Source organism: Cyprinodon tularosa, unplaced genomic scaffold, assembly GCF_016077235.1.
Source record: "Cyprinodon tularosa strain WSP-4 unplaced genomic scaffold, ASM1607723v1 ctg68, whole genome shotgun sequence".
Classification (NCBI taxonomy): domain Eukaryota; kingdom Metazoa; phylum Chordata; class Actinopteri; order Cyprinodontiformes; family Cyprinodontidae; genus Cyprinodon; species Cyprinodon tularosa.
In genome coordinates, this window is record NW_024039429.1 from 1,298,749 (window position 1) to 1,314,584 (window position 15,836).

The window sequence follows — 15,836 nt, forward strand, 5'->3', positions numbered from 1 at the left end:
AAAATATTTTCATTCTGACTGCAAAAAATAAAAAATAAAAAAACTATCCTAGAATAATAATCTATTTTTGAGAGTTTTTTTCCCCCTTGGAAATCATTTACCAAATGTCAATTTATCTTTTATTTATTTATTCTATGACGAAGAATTTTCTATCAACACTTCAGCTTTACTGTAAATAGCAACAATTTTTGCTATCATTGTGAAAATATGTTCCATCTCCAACATATTTATTTTACTTTCAAAATTATTACTTTTTTTCTTTACTTTAATAAAAACACAAAAATAACTCCATATTGCTGTAGATAAATGTAGTCCTTCTATGACAGCAGAAGCAGCTTCCAGGATGGGAAACTATTAATGCACCACAAGGTATCTAAGGAGACATGACTGAGTTCTTTGCATATATAAATTACAAATTCACCACATAATACAGTGACTCCAATATTGTTTTTCACCAAATTATTTTAGTATCGTGTGTGCCTGTATGCTTTTCGCATTTGCATGTAAGCTTTGCTGTTGGCACACCAGAATTTTTCCCCCTATTGGACAGCAAGAGAAATTTCTATTTTATTCCACTCTGTTACATAAACTAGTAAGTCGCTCAAATAAAGCAAAAAACAAGTCATTTGCGAGAAACTAACAGTTAATAGAATATGAAATTTTAAAATGGGACATATGTCCTTTTCCATTTTTACAGTTAGTATGGCTCTCTGAACACCTTTAATGGCATAACAGATAATCAGGTCGGGACTATTTTTATGTCTGCAGAAAAAAATACAGTCAAATTATTTAATTATGGAAAGTAAACACTTTCACGTCTTCACAGTCAAATCATTTATAATCATTTTTAAACTGCAAGCTCATACTTAACAAAAGACAGGGGTGTGTTAGATGAATTCAACCAAGCAATACTCAGCTAGTGACTTTCAGCAGGACAGTCCGGAGCTTTTACTGTAGCTTGTGTGAGGATGTGATTAAAAGCTTACCTCTGCTGCTGTTTATGAGCACACATTATGTTTCTGTGTCCTGGTTTTTATGCATTTTAGTGTGTGAAGCACAGAGAACAATCACAGTGTTTAAGACTTAATTTATGTGTGTGTTAATGCCGATGAGGTTGTGACATTGTTTTTTTCCTCTCTGGGTCCTTAAACCGAGAGAATTGAAAGAAAACTTTCTAATCTGCATGGTTTTTCGAACAATATCTCTGTATTTATGCTGGAAAATGCACAGTCAGTTTTATACAGCATTCTACGCTTTATGCATGGATGTTTGTGCATTTATATAATGCACACGTTTACTGATGACTCTTATCCAGGACACACTCTACATTTCATCAATTGTGGTCAGAGTCTACCAAAGGTGCTGTTAACGAGCAGAAACATCCTATATTAGAAACAATTAAAAAAAAGTGATTTAAATGGTAATGAAAGCATTAACGACCTCTGACAAATCTCAAACTGGACAGAAAACAGATATTAATTTTCTCCTTTAATCCTTTGATATGTTTCATATTCTGATTTGTTTGAGCTGGAGGAGGGGGCTGAGCCACTTAACTCTGATAAAGCCTTTGTTGAAATGATAATGAGGAAGAAAAAATTGACTCATGGGTAGATTTCCAGATGCCTGAATGTGTGGCAGCATTCCAAGTGGAGGGTACATATAGTTTTTACAGGAAAATGTTTGCATTTCACCCAAAAAAAACTTGATTAGTCATCATAAACTCAGATAACTAAATCCACTTATATATGTCTATGTTTTAACATAGACATATATAACTGTCCTTCTCCTGAAAAACAGATATAATTTACAAATGAAGTTAAATTATAAATAAAATGTGCCTTTATTGTGCCATTTCCGCAATATTGCTTTTTACCTCATTATCAAGTTATTGATTGAAAAAGCACCTGAATTGATACAAGCATCAGCTTATAATCCTGATATCAGAGCTACTGAGCAGCATTAGCTTTTGATGCCTTCTTTTCAGTGAAATTTTGATGGCTGCTTTCATAGTGGAATTGTTTTGTTTTTTTATCCTGCTCTCTTTTTGTCTGTACAGCAAGATTCTGAATGTACAGAACGTTTATAGCGTTTTAAAAGTTTCTTATCAGACCATAGTTTTTAAAATATGTCTCGCAAGAACTCATATTTTTGACGTTTGTGACGGTTAGAAGTTAGTACAGTTATTACCAGAATTTCTAATTTATGAGATAAAATAAATTAACTACTTACCCCCCACACATACACACCCACCTACACAAAGATATGTTGTTTTAACATATGTATTTGACAATAAAGATGAAATGTAAATAACCACTACTTACTTTAAATATTTAAAAGAAAAAAGATTACTGAAAAAAATCCATGCAATGTGTCAAAGCTCCTTTATGAAACGTCCTGTAAAATTTCTTTAGTTCTGCAAAAAGATTGGAAAAAGTTGTCCATCTGACTAAATTTTACTCACTAGTATTAGATTAAGAATGTGCACATTTGTATGAGAAGGATATTGAAGGTTTCTATTTTTATTAAGCTTTTTATCTCTAATTTGATTGACAAGAAAGGTCACATAATAGCTTGCTTTAAATCGCCAACAACAGATTTATTAAGGTTTGAATAAAGTTTTTAGAACAGCAATAGCTGATTGGGTCAGGAAGATCAAATTTGGCCACTCTTATGTACCTGGATCCTCTTCATCAACCAATAGCTGTTTTCTTCTGCTGAGTTAACCTTAAACCTACTTTCCCACATATGACTCAGGGGGGTTTCTACAGCAGGATGCAAATCAAATGATACAATATATAACGTAAAGTTAATAATAGTGGTACTTCAGTTCCATCAGTTGTATTTCATAAACATTGATCTGTTATCTAAAATCTACTCTACAGGGAAATTTTTGGATCATTGCAGTGGATTTGTTATAACTGTGCATTTATGCATTCAAATAAAAATAAACTATAAATATATAAGATGAACTCTAAACAAAAAGTTAACAGTAGCAATTTGTTGTTTTTTTTGTTTTTTTATTTTGTAACATAAAATGTCTGGTTAGTTATATGTTAAAAAAGAGAGTCTTACCAGTACAGGTAAGACAGTAGAAATGTGTTTTTTCTTGGCTCCACTCTGATTTGCTGTTAGCTTCAGCCTGAAAGACTAGCATCCCTGAATTTATACAAAAAGAAGACACTATGGGATTTATCAACTGCAGGTAAAATATTAACTGCTTATGACCCTCCAACAGAATATCTCTTTGAAAATACACAGGTTAAAAATCTGTTTACTTTTTTTTTTATTTTTCAATGAAAGCCATTTCCTCTTTTCTCTGGAATGCACTCAGTAAAAAAAGCTTTGTCTGGAGTTGCCCTAAAAATTCCCTCCTGACAGACGTTTAAACATCTCCTTTCTACCATTTATTTTGCTTTTGTTTTTGTCTTTAACTTCCTCTTGATCCATCAGTCTCCTGATTTATCTCTTTTTAGCTCTTGGCGATCATTTGTCTCATTCCTTTCTCTTTCCCTCCTCTCTCTGAACTCACTCTTAACACTGGATGGGAGAAAATGAGACATCTGTCTAGAAATCAAAAGAGCGGGGCATCTTGTCTCCACATGAATTCCTACACACCTTATAATTTCTGTCAGTGAGCCCCTTGACAACTCATTTAATTGCCTGCCATCCAATTTATCGTTAGATTGGGAAGGCAGACATAAAAAAAAAGAAGAATGAGAGGAGGTGGGCATAGGAAGATGACAAGAGGAGTTAAATGGCTGAGGAGGTGGAGAACTAAACCCAAAAAGATATGGTCGCCCAGTACTAATAAGAACAATGCAGTGTGGATAAAAGGAGACTAATGTCTAATAATAGTGGGAATTTTTCTTCCCATCTCTCTCAAGAGAAACTTACCATGGACCTGCAATTAATGTGGCCCTCATTAATGTTAGAGAGAAGTAGAAGGAAGGCGCTAAAGTAACGATACTCAGTGGGAGGGCAGAACAGAAGCAGCTTTTGTTCAGAAAGGCGCTCTGCGTGCTATAATTGGAATAAGTGCTGTCATTAACACTCCATTGAGCCCTAAAACATTGTCTTTTACGCGTGTTTAGGGATTTTTTTTTAAGCTGATGTTAAGACATTTACTCATTATGCAATGTAGCAGAATTAAGCAGCAGTCCAGCTGTAAACTGCACCTTCATTTAAGAGCAAGGCTTTCCAACATCTGCAGGGACAACACTGCATCACAAAGAAAACGATAGGTCTATCTTTTGGTGCTGTTGTGGCTCAGAGCTATAGCAGGAATAAAGACAAAAATAAAGAGGGGTCAAAGGCCAATGATGAACTCAAACATCAATCCCAGTAGATGTAACCCACAATAAAAGCTGAAGAAAGAAATAAAAAGAGAGCAACTGTTTTGCCAGTTTTTTTTTTATTTTGTTCTTTTATTCCATCGACTGTTGAAAATTGTGATATTTCCAGTTAAATGATGAACAGCAGTCAAATGCATCCTTTGTTGTTTTGTCTCTATTCTCTGTCTGTTGAGGAGAAGTGTGACTTTTTACATATTTTGTGTTTCTCTCATGTCAATTTTCTTGAAGAATAACTTCTTTACAACGTGCACAAAGACGACCTGCCAACAACAAGCAATTACACAGACCTATGGGACCTCCAGAGGAATCTTTGGAATTATTAACAAGGTTTTTTCAATGACACTTGCATGGTATTCTTGCAGAGCTTTGCGTAAGATCAAGAGAACACTCTGAGGACCTGAAAAACAGTGCAAAGTCTTTTTTTAGTCCAACAAGACACTTGTTATAGGAGACTTTTTTCTCTACATATTGTGGGAGGAGACCATCTGTGATTGCATTTATCCGTTTATGATAAAAAAAATTGATATGTAATGTGTTAAAATGTAAATCCATTTATTGCCCCACAATGGGGAAAGTCATTCTCTGCATTTTAACCCATCCCCTTGGGGAGCAATGGGCGACCGTTGTGTGGCACTCGGGGGGGGGGGGGGGGGGGGGGGGGGGTTAATGGTCTTGCTCAAATAACAATGCAATCAGTCCATAAAAAATATATGACACCTATGTAAAAGAAATAGTTTATATTTATTATTCTGAGGATTCATGATGCAATATAAATTTTTCTTTTCACTTTTCTACCATGTTTAGTTTCTGGGAACAATCTCTTTTACAGAGAAGAGTTAAAAACATACTACACAAGTATTTTGTGTTTCCTAAGTATTTACATCTATTTCCTATTTTCCCTCCTTTCCCCTACGCACTACTCATTCCATTTCCTCATGCCTACAGAGGGTCGGCCATATTAAGTCCCATCTGAAACTAATCACGTATGAGAACAAGTGGCTTATAAAGTCCTCCACAATGAGTTAGGACCTGTTGTACACTCAAGCAGCAGGTGCAGCACCACATCGTGTTCTGCATTAAGGACGGGACGTATAAATAAGAGTTCTGCATATGCGTAAAAACAAATTCACTGGATAAAGAAACACCACTGTAACAAATATGTCACATAAGCTACATAAATCATTTTGTTAAAGGTACAACTGTTTTGACAAATTAATGCACTGTTTGTTACAAATAAAATCATACCTGAAAACTAAAAAATGTTGGTCTAATTAAATATTTTCTAGGTTCTATTGAAAAAACAAAGCAATTGATCAACCTTTGAGAAGAGCATGACCATTATGACGATCTTAAGCGTTTTTTCTTCAACAGCTGGCACATTACGGTAACAGCCATTGCAAGAGATTAGACTACTACCATGGTGATAACAGCGGCCTGTTCCCGTTGTGCGAGAAAAGGATTTCTCAAAAGCGGTATTTATACGCCCTAGGGACTTTAAAATAACATATTTAAAAACACCAGTGTCTCTATACGGTGCTGTATTTTTTTTTTTTACTATGAATAGAAAAACTGTTGTGTTAAGATTTAGATTTGCACATATACCACCTTTACCAGGGCTTACTTTAAGATTCACAGTTTCCAATTAAACATTAGACTGAATGTGGTCCAAAGGCAAATAAAGCTTAAAATGCCCCCAAATTTCAAAGGCTGTGTAACATGGCTTTAAAACTTTATGTCTAATTTTTTTCTCCACCAAATCTCATTAATCGCTTTTTTTTTTTTTATACCTTCATTAACTTTAATAATAAAAATAACAAAAGACATACATTTCTTTCAATTCTAGACTTTATTTCAATCATCCACCTTCTTTGGATTTAACAAAAAAGTATTGCGCAGTTTCATAGAAATCTGCAGAATAATAGAAGGGATTTCCTTGGTATTCCAGTTGTTGTTTTTACCTACAGTGACTATGAACCCAGTGTAAGAAAAGAAAAGAAACTACTTTTAAGAACCAGTATTTTAATGTCTCAATTATGTATTATACATTACATAACCAGCCTACAATATTAAAAATTACATCAAGAATATAGACACAGAATTTTATAAAAGGGAGACATGGTGCAGAAACATATGTGGGCCAGTCTTTTTTCAAATTCCATATAGACAAAGAAAAAATAACATGGATGGACCTTAAATAAACCACCTATAGTTCCAGAAGATTAAATGGCTACAGAGTCTGTGCTGATGTCTGTGCAGAGTCTGTCTTCAGAGTGCTGACTTCTCTTCTGATGCATATTAATGAAAATATCTCTGGTGTGAGGGAGGTGGGCAGATGTTTACTTCAGCGACAAGGCAGAAAGAGAATGTTACTGTCAAAATAAATGGTGGTCGGCTTGATAAAAAGGTTCTTGACATATACATGCATGAGTTTCCTCCTCTGGGTACATACCCAGACTCCCCAAAGACAGATGGTGTTGTTACTGTTAAGACGGCTGAAATATGAAGATGGTCACAAGGGTCACAGATATGAGGCAGAAACATAAACAGGAGCCTTTGTGTTTGTGTACTCTGAAGAACAGATGGGTAGAATGTTGTGAATTATAAAAATCCTTAGACCCACATCTGTCCCTATCCAGTATATCTCATATCATGCTGCTATACTGATGTTAACAAAACAAGCTGTCCTTGAAAGCTGCACAAGGTGAGATGATTTGTTTGTCTGTAAACTCTACAGGGACATGGAACTCAGAAGGCCAGCAATGAACGTCACAAAAGCCTTTTGTTTGTGTTTCAAAGGCATAAAATCATAGCAATGCCATAGTGAGCTTTAAAAAACACACGCACACCAGCTGCATCCATAATCACTTTCCTGTTTTTCAGTTTAATCAGTTTTCTTTCTCATCTTGGTTAATATTAAGGTAAGAAAGAAATGCTATTTCATCATCTAATCTTTGTTAATCAGCATTGTTATGGTGAAATTGAGTTTATTGAAAATGTGAGAGAGAGTAAAGGGGTTGGATGAGCTAAATTTTTTACATGTATTTAAAATTTTATCAGTAATACATGTCCTGACCTGAAATAGTCACATAAGTACTTGAATCAATATAATAATTTGTGAATTAGTCATTTGGATTACAGAAAGTTCATTTTAAATGCATTTTATTTCCAAAATGAGGCAATGAACTATGTAGCTACTTCAGCTTTAGTGGAGTTAGTTGCAGCATTTGCTGCAGGCTTATTAGCACTTATGCATAATGAGGTAAGGAGATACAGCAGAGTCATGAGTACAGTCTGCTGTTTCAGTAGTTTCATGAAGTCAAGCGAAAGTCAGCTCCATGCAAGAATAGATTCAAAAACTTTGCACAAAAACTTAAAATTTTCATTAGGGACATTGAGTTGATTAATAATCTTTTGTTTTTATTGAGTTTTTTTTCCCCCAATGTTTTCTAGGCTCAATGCTTATGCAGTAAGACCAGGAGGGAAAAGCATTGTTTTGGATTTGCCTGCCACTGCCCAAACATCAACACTGATAATACAGTGCAGGCCTATTGTGGCAGATGATAAAAGGATATAAATGCAATATAAAGAGAATAATGGGGGATTTGTTTTCATATAGCTTGGTTTATCCACGTCCTTAAAGTGCATGAAGCCATAAAAGTTAGGAAGAAAAGTGGGTCCAAGCTTTCTCCATGAATAACGATTCTTTGCCATGATACTGAGATGCCTGTGTATTACCTTTGCTTTGCTGTCTTGTTATATTGCTAATTTTCCCTGAGGGAAATTCAGCTCATAAAGGAACACCTTTATAGGAACAGTAGGACTCTTCAGCACTGCCAGTTTGTCCAGATTGGTTCCTGTAATCTAGCTCCCCTGGTGCTGTGCTCCCAGTGATTTCCTTTACTTCTCAAACACGATTCTTAGTCTGTAGAATAAGTAGTGGTTGATCAATTTCCCCAGAGGGCCACATTGTTATAATTGTCTCTAAAGGCTGGGTTACTGTCTGAAGAGTTTTAGTCTTTAAATATACTGTTTTTAAAAAAAAAAAAAATGTTAATATGGTTTTCTCTATGCCCTCTGATACCAGTTTTCATTACAAATAAACAACAAAATACTATAGAACCATCTGAAACTATAGTGTAGATGTACATAAGAATTGATTAGCGACAAAAATGCATAATTTTCTATGCTTCACTGTTCATGTCTTATAATAATATTCAAGCCACTGTCACTGTATAGATAAATCTGATCCCCGCAAACAGCCCCTTTAAATGCTAATTTATATTAGGATACTGGACTGAGACATTCAGCAAATTAGACATCTTTCCTTTTGAACACTAATATTGTTATTGTTCTTTTTAAATTGTATTTTGCATCAACCAAACTGCCCAAAATACATATATTTAAACCATTGCTAAACAGTAATTCTTTTTATTGTAAAAAAAAAAAAAAAAAAAAAGTATTGAGATCAGCCGCATATATTTCTTTCTGAGAAGACAAAAAAATGAGGTTACTGTACAAGGTTGAAATAAACATGATGGCCTCTAAAGACATGGAATAAGTGATTACTTAAAAGCTTACAAAAGTTAATGAGTAGATTTTAGAAACTGTCTGCAGATGAAAAATAATTTTGAAATTTATTAATGTTGGTATATTGATTTTTGGACTTGTCCCAGCACCATCAAAGTGACAGCTATCGTGTCCTGCTATTTCAAACAAACAGGGTAGGGCTGGACTTGATCCGATAATCACAGGATCCAGAGCCATCCCTGGATAGCTACAGATCCTGTGTAGCGGATTCCATTTGCAAATATCTATTTATATAATTATATGATATATATATATATCAAGGCTTTAGCCATATACAGGACTTTCAGTATTACCTACCTTCAAAGTCACTCAAAGAATCTAAGGTTAAATTTTGATCCAACATTTTTTAACCCATTCACCCAAATGGTAATATTTGGTCCATCGATTTTCAAGCTAGACAATAGTTGCTAAGATATCTAAAAATAATATAAAAAATATATTTCTGTTAGGAATCCAGTTTGTGTGGGTTATGTTTTTGTTTGTTTTCCCTCCACCACCAGGTGGCGCCTGGTTCTCGTTGGCCTTCTCACACACCTGCGGATGGTTGCCTCATTACCGGAGGACTCTTAAGCTGTTGACTGTCGCTACCTTGACGCCAGAGTGTTTGCCAGTTTTGGATACTCTAGCCAAGCTAAGTTTTGCTGAGTCAAACTGAGTTTTTGTCACCTGAGTCTAAACCTTGTTGTTTTTTGTCTTTGCCTCTCGGACAGGAAGTCATCCCGCAAACTGGATGTTTTTGGACCTTCTCCCCCTGGAAGGATTGTCTGAGCGTCAAACTGAGCTGAGGATTCAAACAGGTGGTTTGGTTCAACTTTTCCCCAAGGATTGTTTTGGTTTCACACTGAGCAGGGGATTCATCTCCACAAGAAACCGTTCAAGTACCATAGGAATTCTAAGTGGCAGTCAGCTCCTCCGTTCCTCAAGGAAACACCTCAACCTGGTTAAACCCTGTCCGCCCTCCAACGAGCAAGTCAATTACTGGAACAACCCACACCGACTCAACGAAAGACACCTTTTCTGGAAACGTGAGTCCTGTAGCCTTTATTCCCTTTTACAAGTCGAAACACAAATTTCCCTCTAAGCCTGAACTAACCGCAGGATCTTGTAAAAACAACTTTAGACTTTAAATATAACCTCTATTAGATCTCTAATAATCCCCAATGAAACAAAAGCATTTAATACCTACCTGATAGCTCACCTTATTATACAGCAGTCCATTACCTGCTCTATTTTGTCCTCTCATTGCATTTACGCCCTTGAATGTTCTCATCTGCAACAAACAAATCAAAAATTAATAGCAAACCCGTCAGAGAAAAATCAATTAGAGTAGTAACCACTCACCATTTGCCAAGGCCACCCTTGGATCTTTGGCCCTTTCTTTGCACAAGTAATCATAACACTGTAGAGTAAGGTCAAACCAGAATGTAAATAATGATATATTGAACTGCTATAACCTCCCTTTCCATTGCTAGATCACTTACAGGTCTGCTGCTGAGAACATTACACTCTCTGAGATACTCAAACATTTACAATCTTTCAGTAAATTTACCTTCAGTTTTACTCTGCAGGTCTCAGTACATTCATATATTTGGTTCAAATAAACTGGCCGCTATGACAATACTGTTTCCAATAATTTACTTGAGGATATAAATAAGTTGGAGGGTTAGAGAGTTTTGGATATAGCTTTTTCATTTCTTCCAAAAAGTTGTGTTCACTCAAAGACAAACTTTAAATTCAAAGCATCTTGAAATGAAGCAGCAAGAGAGAGGAGGAAGGCAGGAACCGGTGGCTGCAGGATTTGAGGAAAACAAGGTGGCTTCTGAAGAGATGGCATGAGAGATGAGGGAGTAATCGGTAGAGACTGAACAGCAGAGGATAATCTGTTATCCTCAATGAAAGAATATTGTTCATTCAAAGAATGATCATGCAAAGAGAGGGGATGAAAAATGTCACATAATTTTATCATGTACATTTTACTACTTAAATTTAATGTATATGTGTTTCTTGGCATGGAAGTAGTTGGGATGCAACTTGCATGCTTGAATACAGATGCTACCAGCTGCAGCAGGGGGAAAAAAGCCCTTATTCCCAGAACCCTCTGGAGAGAGATGGAGCTTTAACGGATGGAGGGTAAAAATAGCAGTGGCAGTGAAATAAAAGGCTTTTGAATGTTGCCAATATCTGCTCATAGTCCTATGGAGAAACACTGAAAACCATGCAGACACTGCTGCCAATACTGCACTGTGCCCCGGGAGGCTTCAGAGTCTTGAGCCTCCAAATCAACTCAGAAAAAGGTGTTTGATTAGTTTCACCAGTCATTTAATCAAACTTGTTTCTCTGGAAATGAGAATGAGAGTCTTTGTTTTTAAAGCTACAGTGTGTAATAATTACAGGGATATACAGTCAGAAATGTAATATATTATACATAACTATGTTATTTATCATCATCTACGAGCTCAGCCTCTTAAACTTAATATTTCCGTTGCCTTAGAATTCATTATTTATAATTACATAGGAGCGGGTCTCGCAGCCATGGAGGCAGACATCTTTGTGCTATGGCAGCGCAGAGCCAACAAACTAGCGATTGAGATATCGCCAAAACGTCACAACGATGTAGAAAAAATAACGGGTATATTTATTATCTTAAGTCTACATGAAATCTATACCCTACACAGACTAATGAAATACTATCTGTAAAATTATCTATGTAAACAAACCTCATCACTTGAGAAGGTAGGTGATGCGGACGTCGTGCAATACATTTTGTCCCGTAACGCTCGCCGTACTGTTGGGGGGGAGAAGCGGTGGGGGGGAGATGTTCATGTTGCTGCGGTCTGCAGTCTGGACGTTAGATGTCGCTGAAAATTACACACTGTAGCTTTAAGTCAACTAGGACACAATAATAATGCGATAGAAAGCTCTTTCTTTTTTCTTTTTTTCCTTCTTTCATGAGGATGGTGGAACTCCAAAAATCTATTTTCTTGGATACAATTTTCAGATGCTGAGAGATTCCTCTTTCATCCCTCCAAGCACATACAGTATAAACACCAAATGATAGTTTTATGACTTATACTGTTCTGAAAAGGTCAGAATCCCAGAAATGAATGTGTTTTTGTGTGAAATGTTACATCAAGCACAGAACAAAGGCAAAGGGCTTTTTGAAAATGTTGACTCAAGCTGGTTAAAGCATGTAATAGCCTAGAGTGAAAGTAGTCCTGCCAGTAATTGGTTAAAATGTCAGTCAGCAAGGAAGAACCTTTCACCTGAAAATAGCAATAAAGCCAGAGAACAGTTTTCAAAAGCACTCTGGAACAAAGGTGTTTAGAGGTTTGGCCACAATAACGAATATTAGATTTTGATTCTGGTAAAGCTTGCAGATTAAAAAGTAATGAAGTACTCATGGAGTGTATTCCTTACCACAATGGAGCGACAGACTACACAATATAAATGCTGACATACAGAACTAATAAAGATGGAGGCAAAAATAACAAGATATAAGCTAGAAAATAAAAGCTAAGACACATATAAATCTTTTGAAAATGAACATTGCTATTTTTTTATGTAACTACTTTTCAGGTAGGGAATATTTCTAAAAACATTTTGTGTCTTTCCATTGTGTTGTATTTCTGTACACAGCTGTTTTAATCAGTACTGTCTGTTCTCTAGTTGATGGTGTGTTTAATTTCAAAGATGTTGTGGGAATTTTGTGAACAATGACTATTAAACACTTCAATAAAAAAAGGGCTGCCACGTTTCAAGTCTGGGTCCTTATGGTGAAAATATGCAATGAGATAGAATGAGTTATAGAACTTGTGTCTTATCTGGACACTGAGCAGTTAATTATAAACAATTTAATCAGCTCTATTTGTGTAAGTGAAGTGCTGCTCGATTCTTGTCCATTTCCCATAAATAGATCCAGTCTCACACCAGCCATTTCTCATACATGGCTGCTTCCTGTAGCATTTACTCAAATGCCAGACTGCCCTCTAGGTTACCCTTTTAAAGGCACAGTGTATAACTGCAAAACATGTCATTTTAAAGGTACTTTCTTTGCTGTTGTGTTTATTCCTTCTTTCTTATTGGTTTCCTAATCTTTTTTGTTGTTTTGTTTTTATTTCTTTTTTACTTTTGCCATGTTTTAATTTGTTGTCTGTAATTTTCATCTTTGAAAATATTTTTACCAATGAAACTTTTCTTATTTGCATATTAAAAAGAATTTAGCGGGGTAAAATTAGCTCAAAATATTAATGTTGAACAATATTATAAAGATCATTATTACTTTCAAGAGGTAGGTCGGATATCACACAGATGATCACACAGATGATATTATTTTTTTAATGATTTTATAATGCTATTCCTGTAGCAAAATCATGTTCAAAGTGATATTTTGCATGATTAATGCATGTCTTGTTCTAAGTAGCCACCCCTCCCTGTCCTGGAAAAGCAAGTGGCCATCCTGATCCTACATAGAACAGTGAATACACACCCCCCTCAAGGAAGCATTTACAGTACCATGCATGCCCAGTCAACAACATCCCCACTTTATCTGATCAATGGAGTAATGCTACTAGGATCTATGAGTGATGATATGAAGCAAGGGCAATTTTTTTCCTGCTCAAATATGACTAAAAATGGCTCTTTTAGCAGCTCGGCTGCACAGTGACACCGTCTGTTACTATTTTAGCAATTGTCTGAGTCACAAAAGTTTCTTTGTTTTTTTTTATATCTGGCTGCAGGGAAGATTCCAACTTTCTTCAGCCTCCCTAAAGAAGAGCGTACGACGGGCGTTCAGTAAGTAATGCCCCTTCCACTTGTTTGATCTAGCTGAAATTTGGCATGTGAGATTATTTATATCTCTATAGATTAAGTGGCAGATTAAAGCTCTGAACTAATTGTGGTTTCTGATTTACAGGTGTTTGAACTGAGTCAAGTCTGAAACAAAGCCTGGTGAGTGTTGATCTGATGTGATCTGCACACCACGGGATACTTTTGATGAAATTAAAGTAACTTATGGTGATGATACCCCATTATCTGACTTTGTCAAATATTTTACATTATATTTTACATTATCATCACCAAATTACTTTCCTGTGGTGTGTGTCCTTCCAGTTACAAAAAAAACTGATCCCTACTCGAAACTCACAGGCTCCCTTTCAGACTTCTCTCAAACACCTGTAAATCAGAAACCACAATTAGTTCAGAGCTGTAATTTTCCACTTAATTTATAGAGATATAAATAATTGCACATGCAAAAGTTCAGCAAGATCAAATAACAGGTCAGGGGCATTACTTATTGAACGCAACTCGTAATTGCCAGTAGTGGCATAAAACCTTGTTGCTCTAGGGCAAACTAATAAAATTGACTGCGTCCACAGTGGGTGATGCAGCATTGCAGAATAGGCATGTAAACTGCATCTCTGTTAATGATGAAAGTGTAATTATGAAATTAAATTAGCTAAATGGAATCATTGCAATTTAAAACAGAAAAATCTTTGCTAAAAAGTTTTACGCTTTAATAAGATAGTTTGTTGGTCATATTGCAGGTCGAGAGCTTCAGCTGAACATTACTGCCTTTTATGAACTAGAAGTAGTTGGAGGATGATGTATATGTATATGTATATATATATATATATATATATATATATATATATATATATATATATATATATATATATATCATGTGTGTGTGGATGTTGTCAGGTGCAATTTTTAGTTGTATTTATTTATTTTTTTATTTTGTCCAGATAGAGTGGCATCCTTTCAGTCTAGAGTGCCAACAAAGACCTCCCAGTTTGATGGTAAAGAAACAAAAGGTGTTTTTGTCATTAACTTAATAAATTTTAATACAGTACAATTTCAAAATAAAATTTGTCTTCCATTAGCCAACTTTAGATCAAATTCCTCTGTTGCCTCAGCATAAAGAGTACACTTGAAACTGAAATATATAGTTTCAGTGGGATCTCTTTATTTTTATCATTACCACAATTGGACAAAGTTTCATTTTCAAAATTAACAGAATATAGACATCGTTTTGCATACATTTATTATGGAAATGCGGCTACTGTTGACTTTGGAAGGCTTAAAAAAACTTTTATAGAATGTTTAGCAATTTGTTTTAGAAAATTCTAAATATCTTAAGCTTCAGTCATATTTAAAAATATTAACTCGCTTTTTCATCTTTTTTACTGACAGACTGCTAGATAAAAATAACAAATGAATCGGCTCCATATAAGTGACTCCACCTCTATCACTACCACTTTGTTTGCCAATTGGCATTTTTGTTTTCCTGATTAATCAAAAAGAAAACAAAGAAAGCAAAATCAAATAAGTAATCTTTTCTCCCAAAGCCACACACAAACCTATAGTAGACAACCCCAACCTTCCCTTGAATAAATGCAAGTTACCAGACTAACAAGATAAAAGATTCCCAGCAGAAACTCCTTTATGTTCTTGTGACCTGCATCTGCAATATAAAACCCTGAAGTGTCATATTTCTTTCTCGCTCTCAGCTGAAAGGCAATATCTCAGATCAGAACATGGCAAATAAAAATGTGGAATGTATGAACCTCAAATGGGTCTGAGGTCAGAGTGACATTGCCACAATTGATTGACTTTTTATTTTGTTTCCTGTAAGCCTTACTAAAATATGTACTATCTGAGAATATGAACAAATATAATGTTATATATGTATGAGTTTTTTCTCCTGTTTTCTGTTGCTGCCGGGAAGCCAGAGGAATAACTGATGTTAAAAAATATTATTTTTGGTTCTAATGCATTTCTTTCATCAGAAATGTATGAACTGAAACTGCTGTGTCTTTCAGTAAAACAGGTGTGTGTGGGGGAGTGTACTTCTGTTTAGATGTCAGTGGTTAGGTCCATTTTTCTGTGTTTTTCTTC